Source organism: Micropterus salmoides, unplaced genomic scaffold, assembly GCF_014851395.1.
Source record: "Micropterus salmoides isolate LMB-PRFRI ecotype aquatic unplaced genomic scaffold, ASM1485139v1 Ms_hic_scaffold_12, whole genome shotgun sequence".
In the NCBI taxonomy this organism is placed as follows: Eukaryota; Metazoa; Chordata; class Actinopteri; order Centrarchiformes; family Centrarchidae; genus Micropterus; species Micropterus salmoides.
The window spans coordinates 32,828,157-32,841,904 of record NW_024040263.1 but is presented as its reverse complement, the minus strand read 5'-3'; the positions used below and the strand labels follow the sequence as shown (position 1 = coordinate 32,841,904).

At 41.9% G+C, this 13,748-nt stretch overlaps 1 protein-coding gene across 5 annotated transcripts in view; it reads right to left on the bottom strand.

The window, feature by feature from the left end:
- Nucleotides 1-13,748, bottom strand: part of tenm3 (teneurin transmembrane protein 3) — an 824,111-nt gene that overhangs the window by 297,877 nt on the left and 512,486 nt on the right. The gene's annotated exons all lie outside the window — the stretch shown is intronic.

Sequence of the window (13,748 nt, the reverse complement as noted above, 5' to 3'; positions counted from 1 at the left end):
TTGTAACAGTGTGTTTAGACACACACAAACACTCGCTGGTGCCACCACACCAGTATGTTTTCACTTTAATATGAAATACTTTTATTGTCACATACACATCGAAATCTGTTCTCTGCACTTTAACCCATCCCTCAAGGGAGCAGTGGGCACTGTGCAGCGTCTGGGGACCAACTCCAGGTTTTTATCAGTGCCCGGTCAAATGCACTGACTGAAAAACTAACATGTTTTTGATGGTGTGGGGAAACCGGAGCACCCAAAGGAAACCAACGCAGACACAACATGCAAACTCCACACAGAGAGGCCGGGACGACAGGGGTTTGAACCCACGACCTTCTTGCTGTGAGGCCACCGGACCACCGTGCTGCCCAATGTGAAAACCAGCTAGCACAGAAACAAAAACATGCAGGAACAAAATGTGATGAACTTGAAGAAAATGTGATATGAGGACAGGAGATGGGTCTTTATCTAAAGCATGGAAATGAATGTGACCAGATGAGGTGATGTTCCTATGAGCACATACATTTGCTTGCTTTGCCCTGCTGGTGTGGTGGCTGCCCCAATACACACATGCACGCACACACAGAGCCCATGCTCTACAACAGTCTACTGCTCTCTCACTCACACTTAAACCAACCAAACACATCATTATGTACTCAAAGTCATCTGGGAGCAACCAAACTATTACATATGCTATAATAATCAAAGGGATTTCATTCAATTACACACACTCAAACACACACAGACACACACAGTTCATTTTTATTTTGCATTATGGAATTCACAAGTAAGAAGTGTAGACTGTGACAATGTAAAAAATAATAATAAAATAATCTTTAATGTCCCGATAGGTTTCTCCATTAAATATAATAGAAAGCTGCTGGACTTGTGTCAACAAGGAAATCAAGAACCATTATCATTAACCTCATCAAAACTGTTTTGCACCGTGTCTGTGCATGTTGAAAAGAAGCACTAAGAGGGGAGTCATGTGACACGGTTGTTGAGGATAGCTCCGATTAGTATTGTTTAATTTATCCTGCTATTACAGTCTAACACTATCAGACAAAGTGGTTTTACAGTCAGATCACACTTCTGTCGTCGTTGAAGGAAACATATCCTCGCTGATTTTGTGGATTTCTGAGGTGCCAAAAATAGTGGAGTGTCTAGAGGAAGGTGACAAGGAGATGAAGGCGACGCTGGAAGCTACGACCCAAACTGTTCCAATCTGTGTGTTTTCTTGTTATTTTGGATTCGTCATTTAGGTTGACTAATATATGTATTTCCACCTGCCATGTTAATGGTCTTGGGGACCCAGTCTAGAGTTCGATAGTAGCCTTTAGGGTCTAGCCAAAGTTAGGGGGGTCATATACATTGATTTATAAACATTTGCAATTCAAGTGTATCAAGGTAACATTTAGTAGCATGTGTCAGGCCCTTTGTCTGCTAGATGTGTGGAGGATTTTAAATCCGAAAGGGAGATACTTTTTTCTGCTCTACACATAAATTTACTCAGATCAACTTTTTCTTGATTTCTAAAACTCTTCTGCAAACAGTGGTTAAGTATTTTAGCTTCGGGTCATGCTGTAGATGCTACCTGTTACTGATAGAGGTGAGTGTCATTCATCAATCTGCAGCAGTGGCTCTTTCATCTTTGCACTCTGTCCCTGCCAGCTTTCCAATGGGGGGGGGGGATTTGTAGAAACCGGATCTATGCTAGCTTTCTTACACCTCAATAATAAAAGCGCCAATTGAACATATTGCTGGACAAGGTGCAGGAGATTATACTGTATTGTGTGATCAAAGTAAGTGCTGTTCGTGTCACAGCGCAAGCTGTGACTCTGTTTTGTTTTCTTTCTCTTCTTGTGTTTTTTGTGAGTGGGTGGGTGTTTCCCAGGCTTGGAGGCAGTCGGGTGTATTGGAGGCGGCGCAGCTGTTTTTCATCAGCTCATCCCAGAGGGTTTATCTGCTGCCAGCTACCTGTTGCTCGTCGCCTTTACACGGTGGAGGTCTTCAAGCTACTACATGTTTCTTGTAGTTTTTTGAGATTCTAGTTGTGTTGTGTGTGTTCACTTACACGTCTTCTCCTCTGCCCTCTACAAGATCATTCCCAAGAAAACGACACTCTGGAGAGGAATCAGCTCCACTACCTCCAAGGAGATTCCACCTGACAACCCGTTGCCATCGCCCTGACCCCCTGCTCGAACCCGCTCACTCTGCCCGGACTGAATTCTTGAGTTTATTTGTGAATAAAACCTGTGAACTTCCTCCCCATTACTTAAGTCTTTGCCTGTGCTTGGGTCCACCTGTAACCAACAGTTTGACCTGTTCCCACCTAGTAATAGTGGGAACTGTTAAGTAGAATCTTAATATAACCAATATGCCAGTTTCTGTCTTGTAGCACAACCATAGTAATGTATTGTAATATGTGAGAATGTGTTTTTTGCATGGAAAACTTCAAATTAAATTAACTAGAGTCAGAAATCCTAAGCAGCCATCTTAGACGTTCCAAAGTTGGAACCTGGATTAATTCACTGTGTTGACTATTTGAGACTCATTCTCAGATATGTATGTGTTGACTGAACTTGGGTATGAGCTGAAAAAAAAGGTGTGCGGGCATGGGAGCAAGGGAAAAAAAATAGCTGCTGTGTCTTTCAGTTTGAGTCTTCAAACCATGGCGAAGTTGAAGCATGGACATAAGTGACTAATTATACACTGCAGAGAAAGCGTGTTTTCAAATTAATACAGAAATGTATGTCGGTAAGACTAGACTTTCTCACACTAAATAATTATTTCTTTTAACTCAAAGTAGTGAGCTGAAACTAGTTTTCAATCATCTAAAAAAACAACATGTTGAGACAACTAAAACACTGCAGTTATATCAACTTTATGAACTTTAATTTGTGTTACAAAGGGAATCTTTAAGTTGCTTGAAATGTCTTACAGTATACTCTCTCTATCTGTCCTGTTTCCCAGGCCATGTTCTTTCCTGCAGTACATCCAATCCTACATATTATAATACACAGTATAAAGTCACAACATAGTTTAATTAAAATAAGAAAAGGAAAAGCAGCTAAAATACAATGACATCACTGAGAAACCAAAAAAAGATAAACTCTCAGTTATCTGACATATCCCCTACTTTACCTTACTAAAACCCAATTTCAGAAGCCTTTTCTGAAAATTGTATTTATTAATTATTAATACTGTCACTTTATAGGCCAACATATGGAATATATTCTTTTCAATAGCACAAGAAAGTTAAATACATTTTTACTTTTTTACCTCTTCCTCACCCGCCGTCTGTGTCACATTTATCGGAGAATGTGGTTTACTATCCATCTTTGCCTGTGTGTGTCAGAATAAGGGCATATGTGGCTGTGAACAAACACCCCATTTCCCATTACCTGTGTGCGAACACAGAAACATCACTGGAAGGTGTGCGTGTGTGTGTGCATATCCTAAATGATGTGTTAGTTCCTGTTACTCTTGTCTCAGTTGTGAGATCTATTATCAAGTCAGCAAGATGGGGAGCAGGGAAGAGACTGAATATTAGACACATCTACGAGAACAGGCGTAGCTCGTTCATTCGTTTGGTGTGAATGAGAGATTTGGCTGTAAAGTTGATGTCCTCCCCTGCTCTCTGATAGCATCTTGATAGAGATTTGGGCTCAAAAGGAGGGTCCCCAGAGCATGCAGCACCAGGAGTAAATCCCATTTTGGTGCTGGAGAGTGGTTTCACCACTCTGATGGAGAGCAGGTGTCTGGATTATCACAGCAGGAGGCTCGTGGCTATGTCCAGCAGCTGTGCTGAGCGCTCACCGCCCTGACAGATGATGTACGTCGCCGCTGTCATGTTGTCTCTCCTCATTATGACATGTCTACTCGTCAGCATCGGTGCAAAGAGCTTTGGTACTTTAGCACAGTACCGTGGACAGCTCCAGACACTATGTTTCCCCCTCAACCTGAGACTCAACAACCAGTCACAGAGAGTCCATGTCCACCAGGAACCCCTACTGAACTCATGAAAAAGTGCGGAAGTGACAATAAATAAATGACAAACTACAGTGGGGGGAAAAAGTATTTGACCCCTTGCTGATTTTGCAGGTTTGCCCACTTACAAAGAATGCAACAATCTACAATTTTAATCATATGTACATTCTAACAGTGAAAGACAGAATCCCAAAGAAAATTCCAGAAAATCACATCATATGAATTTATAAAAATTGATAACCATCTGATGAGGAAAAACAAGTATATGACCCCCTACCAAACAGCAAGTATTCTGGCTCCTACAAGCCAGTTAGTCTTTCTTTAAGACACAGCCCCAATCCCAACCAATTATCTACATCAAATACACCTGCCTCACCTCGTTACCTGTATAAAAGACACCTGTCAACACCCAAACAACCAGCATCCAACATCACCACCATGGGCAAGACCAAAGAGCTTTCTACGGACATCAGGGACAAGATTGTTGATCTGCACAAGGCTGGGATGGGCTACAAGAGAATCGGAAAGCAACTTGGAGAGAAAAGATCAACTGTCGGTGCAGTTATCAGGAAATGGAAGAAGCACCACACCACCGCCAACCTCCCTCGGTCTGGGCCTCCACACAAGATGTCGCCTCGTGGGGTGTCCCTGATCATGCGAACGGTGAGGAATCATCCCAAAACCACAAGGGGGGAACTGATGAATCAACTGAAGGCAGCTGGGACCACAGTTACAAAAGAAACGGTTGGTAACACACTACGCCGTCATGGATTGAAATCCAGCAGCGCACGCAAGGTCCCCCTGCTCAAGAAGAAACATGTACAGGCCCGCATGAAGTTCGCCATTCACCACCTGGACGACTCAGAAGAGGCCTGGAAGAAGGTGATGTGGTCAGATGAGACCAAAATAGAACTTTTTGGCCTCAACTCAACTCGTCGTGTTTGGAGGGCAAAGAACACAGAGTACAACCCAAAGAACACCATCCCCACCGTCAAGCATGGTGGTGGCAACATCATGCTTTGGAGGTGCTTTTCAGCCAAGGGGACGGGACAACTCCATCATATTGAGGGGAGGATGGACGGGGCCATGTATCGTGGAATTCTGGACCAACATCTCCTTCCCTCAGTGAGAGAGCTGAAGATGGGTCGAGGATGGGTGTTTCAGCACGACGACGACCCTAAGCACACCGCCAAAGCAACAAAAGAGTGGCTGAAGAAGAAGCACATCAAGGTTCTGGAGTGGCCTAGCCAGTCTCCAGACCTGAATCCAATTGAAAATCTTTGGAGGGAGCTTAAAATTCGAGTTGCCAGGCGACAACCTCGGAACCTGAATGATTTGGAGGCTGTCTGCAGGGAGGAGTGGGCCAACATCCCTGCCGAAATGTGCACAAACCTTGTCACCAACTATAAAAACCGTTTGACATCTGTGCTGGCCAATAATGGCTTTTCTACAAAATATTAACATGCTGTTTGTCCAGGGGGTCATATACTTGTTTTTCCTCATCAGATGGTTATCAATTTTAATAAATTCATATAATGTGATTTTCTGGAATTTTCTTTGGGATTCTGTCTTTCACTGTTAGAATGTACATATGATTAAAATTATAGATCGTTGCATTCTTTGTAAGTGGGCAAACCTGCAAAATCAGCAAGGGGTCAAATACTTATTTCCCCCACTGTATAACCAGAATGACCATTAAAATCTAGTCAGTTGAAGGATTTGGAGTTGTACATATAGAAGAGGTTGGCGATATATTTACTCAACATTACAGAAACCAGCAGGTATAGCCACAAACATTTATTTAACAGATAAACAAAAGCAAAACACGCCAGATAAAATCTAACTGAAATGTACTAAACTAAAGGACAAAGACGTGTGTGATAAATAGAGCGTGTGTGTTTGCATGTGAGCTTGACACCTGACATGTGCGCACCCAGATGAGTGTGCGTCTGTTTCTGTGATCTGCACCGTCTGTTCAGCATGCACGAGTGTGAACACCCGTGTCGCAGACGAAGAAAGCACAGTGAAACAGGAGCATGAAGTTTTCTCTCCATGAGTGTATATCTCTGTCGGATAACGGTTAAAGAAGTTAGTAGAACTGCATCTCTGAAGTCCCCGTGGTCCTAACACTGGGCTGCGCCTGCTGCACTGTTCTGTGTTTTGTGTGAGAAACTGGCTGACAGGAAACTGGTCTTTATTGAAGAGTGGTTGGCCCTGAAAATGGGCTATTGTGTTTCCTTGGTTTGCCACACAATCCCTGCTCCCTGTCATTGCCATCGACGCAGTTGTTTATGAGGTGGCTTGGCGAGCGGGTTAGGCCAGGAGCCCGCTGGCCATGGGTTGTTGCTGGGATGTTGCTGAGCCTACAGAGCCAGAAGAAGAGGCCGTGGGAGGGGAGGTGGTGATGTCCTCTGATGTAAATGCAGCACCGGCTGCAAGGTGCTTCTTCATGTAGCAAGCATTTCAGCGCTTCTGACGAGGCTGGGGTGGAGCTTTGCCCCATAAGGTGTGCCTCCTCACTCTCTGCGTTTCCTTGGCTTGCTCCACGCAGGTGAGTTCATAGTTTGCCACGCCATTATCCTGCCCTAACTCTGTGGTGAGAGGCTGGGCAGCTGTCACAGCTTCTGGATGTCTGTAGCTAGCTCCCAGTGTGAACAGTCAGAGAAGTGAGGCGATGCCTTTCGCATGCCGGAGAAAGTTGCCTTGGGAAGAAGGAAGATCCAGCAAGCTCTAGCAGCAGGACAGAGGGAACACCTTTTTCCGTATCCCTGTGGACTGTGAAAGGCCTCATTTATAAATGCTGCGACTCACATGGCAGAAGGATAAAACAGTTTGAAATGGATACTTCTGTGTATAAGAACCTGTGAGTGTTATATAAAACTTAAGATAATTTGATATGAGTTCATATGCAACAACAGATAAAAGCCATTCTTGCACAAACAGCCGATTTTGATTTATCCCTAAAGTGTGCAATAAATAAAATATGATTTAAGATCATTTATTAAAAATGAGATTTCCTGTTTGATTGATACTCACTGGAGCGCACACAAAAAGAACCATGATTTAGGATAATAAACACAAATGGAGAGATCTGCTTTTCCAAAGATGTTTTAATCAGTTTAATCAGGACTTGTCATTAATACTTGCATGAAATTTATTCTCATAAATAAGACGAACAGTTGGAAAAAATTACGTTTAAACTGATGCTGTTTGTAGTCGAGCAAATACGAATGCATAGTTTCATTTATTGTTATCACCCGCTTGTTGCTCATCCCCCAGCTTTCTGTGCCAGCGCGTGGACGTGATGTGTTGATTAAAAATGGAAAAATATAACAATATTTATGAAGTGGATCTTTTAGTGTTCAGCTTATGTTACATAAATCAAGTCATATTTCTTTTAACTCCCTGTCAGCCTCGTTAGTCTCCCTCCACCTCCGTCATTACTCAGAAGGGAGTCCCAGTATCCCCCTTTCCCCCTGTGTGTGTGCGCATTTTGTCCACCAAACAACATCCCCTCTCTTGCTTCAACCTCCACAACAAGAACTCCAATGTCAATGTTGTCAATGTTTTTAGCTTTTCTGTCACAATTTGCCGTCCTTGTCTTCAAGCAGTAAGTATTTCATAATTGCTAAAACACTAAACCCCATTCTCTGAACCAAATGCTCAGTGGCCTAAACCCATTTGTCGAATCAGTCACTCTTTTGGCAAAACCTTAAACAGGTTCAGGTAGTTAAGACACTGTTTGCAAATCTCATCCACTCTTTTTGCAAAAGTCTAAACACATTCTCACTCACTAAAACACATTTTGCACTGTGGTGCACTTGGGTTGCAAAATGGTAAATACATGTGGCAAAAGTTAAACACAGTTACGACTCAGCTGTCATCTTTTACACACAGCAACTCATAATTCTGCACACTCGTTCCTAATGATCAAACCAAAATGTGTTCAAGACCCTGGCCAGCGTAGTGGCAATGTCACACTTTGACCAAGCTATAAGTGAGGGACACGTTCTCTACTGCCATTCAACCGTGGGGCCATATAACCCTGAACATCTTACTTTTCTGGGTGGTCCTTGGATTTTTGTGTTTGGGCGTGAGCAGCAGGATCATCAGCCAGCCGTACATCCTGTCTATGGGACAATGTCATCTTTCACTGTGGTGTCCTTCTAAACAAGTGGTTCAACGTAAACCAGCAACCAGTGATTCATAAATGCTTACCTTCAACCTGCAGCCCTTACTTCAATCCAGCAGAAGAATTTTTCTCGGCCTGATGGTGGAAGGTCTATGACCGAAACTCGTTTACTATGGAAAATCTCTGACGGGCAATGGAGCTGTCCTGTGGTGAGACACGTGTGGAGTGTCGTTACCGTCAGGCTGCGTGCAGCACTTCTGAGGGGTTTCCTCCTTTGCTTGGCGAGGGACAAGGCTGCATGTGATGTGGATGAAGTCTCTTACTGTACTGACTTTGCACAACATTTTTGAGTGTAATGTGCTTTTCATTTATAGTTTTCTTTCTTGCTATTTGAATATGCAGATATTCAATACTGTATCATTTGCAGTATTTACAGTATATATTTACTGTACTCAGTTGTGATTACTATACTTTTTAAATTGGAAAATGTGTTTCCTCTACACAAAAGCAATTTTTCTGTAACTACATGTCCTGGACGCTGTGTTCTCAATTTTCTGATGTAGTGTCTAAAGAATGCTCTGTAGTGTTTTACCTATTGACTGGCTGTGTTTGTGTTTTGAAAGCATTGTTTGATTTTGAGCACAGATCAAATGGTTTAGAGGCAAGTGTTTGATTTTGCCAGAAGAGTCAGGGGGTTTGTGAATGTTGTTTAAAGACTGGGTTTTGTTTCAAGAAATGTGTCTTAGCAATTGTGAAAAACTGTAATATTGATTAGTGATTTCACTGACTATTATAGGCAGCTATGGGCACCAACTCTTGTGTCAGGATATCGGCCTGGGAGATTGCTTGTGCACTGTGTTATAAATCAGAATATTTTTGTGCGTAAAAACTTTCTGTGTTTCATCCATAAGCAACCTGAAGTGAATCCTATGCACAGTTTTAGAAATTAGGCCCCTGGACCCCAACGCTTTCTAGATGCCTGGAGCTCTGTTAAACGAGACGAGCAGAGAGGCAAACCTCACAGTTGTGGGTGAAGATCTGATGGCAGGAAGTAGCCCGTTTGCCAGGCGGGGCACAAGCGGACAGTTTCAGAGAGGTAGGACTTCTTCATCTTCTCTACAGTTTTTCACTTATTGACTCCTTGATACTGAAGAAGGTTTGGTAGCTGTGCTCAGGTCACGTAGTTGATACACAGCAGGTTGCTGTATTGCATGCAGTACAGGTGTTTTGATGTGATCAGATTCAAATAATTAAATTGAAAAAAGACAAACTGTACTGTGCAGTGTTCACTTTTCCCAAACCAACCAAGGCTAACAACAAATATACACAACAAAAGAAAGCCTGTTGAAGCAGTGCACTAGTTATTTACATGCTGTACCACTGACATAAAAAGAAAAAAGCACCAGCCGTTCTGTTTATTATAAAATTGTTTAGTATTAGTTCTATAGAGATTATAATTGCACTGCTTAAGCTGGAAAGCAAAGAGCAGAAAAAACACATTTTCAACCTTAGTCATGTTATACAAAGATATTTTTCAAAGATCTGTAACTTAGAAGCTCAAACTGTGACCCAATCAATTATATCTGCAGCCATAAACAATGGAAATAATGAATCTGTTGCGTAACGTCAAAAATGAACAAAAAGAAACACCCAGTCACCTCTTCCCCGCTCACTTCACTACTGGATTAAGAAAATCACCACACAACAATAACACATCCAATCAATGCAATTAGTCTCCTAATTAGCAATTAAGTATACAATTACATAAAGAATATGCTAACGAGACCTTGCTAATAACTCAGGCTTTGATTGCTGTATCCTTAGAGTGTCTTGGAAGGTTTTCTGTAATGAATGAACATGTAAGCTGCATTCAGTGGAATAAACAAGTCTATATTTGCAATGTATTTAACCTATACTCTCACTCTCAAGTATGGAGATAAGGTCCAAATGTCGACTCACAACTTTAAATTGAGGCCATTTCCAGCAACACTGGGTGGGTGCTAAGACTTGTTTGCCAGGTGAAATAAATAATTATGAAAGCCCTAATGACAAAATCTTAAATTGCAAATCTTAGCCTACCAACTACAATTAAATATTCATACAAACCTTCTTTTTAACACTTCACTTCTTAACTTGGAAACTCCTGCTGATGCAGTCATCAGTTTAAAAAGTCTGCTCCTCTCCGTTTAGCCATCTGGAGGGCAGATGGTACCGTCCATTTTCCAGTCAATATCAAGATATCTTCTCCTCTGAAGACCCCTGGGCTTTTCTTTAGCTTAGCATCATTGATAAAGGGTTTTCTTTTTGAATCCTAACCCTAACAGCCAGAGCAGGTGATGGTCTCCAATAAAACAAGAGAGAGAGATAAAAAATGTAAATAAATATAAATAAAGTTGGGTCAGTGTGATTTTCCCTTTTAAAGACATTTTATGGTCATTACATTTAAAAATCAAACTTCTATCCATCCATCCATCGTCAACCGCTTATCCTGCGTACAGGGTCGTGGGGGGCTGGAGCCAATCCCAGCTGACCTCGGGCGAAAGACGGGGTACACCCTGGACAGGTCGCCGGTCCATCGCAGGGCCAAAATCAAACTTAAATGTCTTTTAAGACTTTTTAAGCATCCACAGATACCCTGTGAAGTTTCTACTACTTTCAAAATGTTTGGTATTAAAATGACTAGTAGGTACAAAATGTTTTGAATCTATGCAGTAGATGCTTCAGCTGGCAGCTGAACCGGCTGCAGTGGCTGCAAAATATTCCCTCAGGGCAGTTTTGCACGTCAAAATGACGGCCACAAAAGGTGCTTCTTTCTGCCAGCGACAGGCTCCGACTGTTATACCAGGTGTCTGACAACATCATGGAAAGGATCCCTACAAGGGGCCCCCGGTGACACCCTTTGTTTTTAACAGGAAACTGAAGTCTCGCCTTTTCATTCTAATAAAATCTGGTGAGGGGAAAGTTGCTGTGGAAAAGTGAGTCAGAGTTGGAAAGAGGAGTTTGTTGTGTTGAAGTCAGGAAACAGATTCTTGCAAGTAGTTTCTCTATGTACACCAGGTTTAAAAATACTGAAATTACCCTTTAATTCTCCACCTCACAAACTTCTTTAATCTGCTCACTTTTCCCTCAGTCAGACAGAGGGAGACATTGTGTTTCTCTCTCCCTGTATGAGTCTGCCCTGTTGATTTGTATTTTTTATAAAGTCGCCCAAAAAACAAGTTGTTTTGGACTTCTGCACCCGCGATTCAGTTTTCACTGCAGCAGGTGAGCAGTGAGGTGGAGGCTTGTTGTTAATGACGTAGCCTATCGAAACGATGAAGACCAATAGGGTTGTTTTCAGGGCTACTGAAAACGGGTTAGTTTCTCCACTCCCTGTAGTTTCCACGGGTACTTAGATACAGATATAAATACACCATGTAAAGAATGAATAAAAAGCAAAGGGAAATTTCAGCAGCTGCTGTCAGGATGTAACACATTTTTCATCTGGAAACTATGTGTTTGTGTGGCAGTGGTTCACGTTCCATGCTCCGATTTTACCAGCAGGTCTGGAGATTTGAACCTGGGTGTGTGTCTGTGTGTGTGATCACATTATGTTGTACAGCAGACACTCAGTAACAGCCACACACACACACACACACACACACACACACACACACACAAGGAGTGGAAAACAAACCAACACTGATTCACCTCCATGTTCAGATTTTACCAGCTGGCCCCAAGAAATGAACCAGTGACGTGTGTGTGTGTGTGTGTGTGTGTGTGTGTGTGTGTGTGTGTGTGTGTGTGTGTGTGTGTGTGTGTGTGTGTGTGTGTGTGTGTGTGTGTGTGTGAGCATTAGAGAAAGTACACGTGGAAAATAAGCGAGACAGAATGAGGAAGTGATTAACGCCTAACAGGAGGATTCTTCATTTTTTTCCTCCCATATTTTCTGACCATTTTATTGGTCTTTACGGTCCCACAGGAACCACCTCACTCCAGTTAAAGCCCCTCGTTTGGCTTTTATGCTCCCTTGGGGCCAACCTCAGGGGCCCAAGTCAGGAAGTAAAGAGAAAGAAAAGTGGATAAGGGGGTAACAGTCAACCTTTAGAAATTCTGTAATGTACCCTAAGGAAAGAGCTTAAAGTCAAGAAAATAGCTGACAACTTGGCTTGTCTATTTCATGGTTTATGCTGTTGTGTCATAAAAAACAATAAAAAATGTCTATTAAACCACTTATTACCTTTTATTGCACTCATCTTTCTTACTTTTAAAACACTTAAACAGGGACTTGAGGTGCTTCGGCTTTTCCCTGTCAAATATTATTTCACTACAACAACAGTTTCAGTAGTTCACTGATAATGTGATATCAACTGGAAAAACACCATGACAAGATCTAGAAAGAAAAAAGAAATATAGCTGCAATCATGCAGTTGTCATTTGCCACTAAAACTAAACTGCATTCTTTAGATGGAACCTGCAAGTTAAACCAAAAATGCAGGAATCGAATGGAAAACCATAGCATGCTTTGATTGTCTATCTTCTCCAATGTAGATTTCTACACAGAAGTGTCAGTGTTAGTGTAACAAATGTCAGTACCTAAACACCATCCTACACACTGTCTACTATCAAAAAATGTCCAGTTGCTTTCAGGATTTTCCACTCATTACTGCCACATCAAACCAAACTGACAGGAAGTCGTCTCTCTGTACTCGGGCAAAGGACGAGCCAAAGTCCGATTTAAAGAGCACAGTATACTCCGACTTACATATGCATAGACTCATGCACAAACACACACACATCCCTCAATCAAATATTGCTTCCGTTAGACGATCCATTACGTGAATTTCAAAATTAAAGTACTTGCAAACGCAGTAAAAACTACATGAACCAAGATAATACACAACAATGAAGCAGCAGGTAAAACAATGAGCAACTCTCATGAGGTAAGTAAGTAGGTAAATACACAATTTATAAGGAAATAGGTGGAGATCGTCAGTTGTCATCATTAAGCATACAATCACTATAAGAAATTACAGGCCCACATCTCATGATGTGACTTTCATTATTTGTCCTTTTATTTATTTCTTCCAAAGAGTCCACAGGTATGTCAATCAGTTTGATAATATTGTTTTATATAATAATGTGCACTCTAAATTACCATTAGAAAGTCTGTCTTTGGGCACAGAGTCTGCCCCACTAATCAATTTGGAAATACACACAGTGACTAAGAAGTTGGTGTATTTATTATTGTTTAATTGCTAAGAGCGTATACATGAGCCAGATTACCAGAGTTACATTATAAAGACATACCTCTACACAAGTTCTGAAATACTGGCTACTGCACAAAATGCAAAGAAAACCAACACAAAATGTTTATCACATATTTCAGAAATCCTCCTCCTCCTTTCTGTTCCCAGCTCTGTGTGTCCAGGACAGTGGTGATAAGCTGCGGCTTTTAGCTGGCTGACAGAGTAAAGCATGAATGAAATGAAAATTGAATAATGTGCTCCAGCTCTGTGTGTTGGATGTTTATGGCTTAATACGCCGCTTCCTGGGAGTTCCACCAACTCCCTGTGCAACAAATGAGAGCCAATACGGTTTAAAGAGCTGGACTCAGCCAGTTGTCCTCTGGACCGAGTGGGCTACA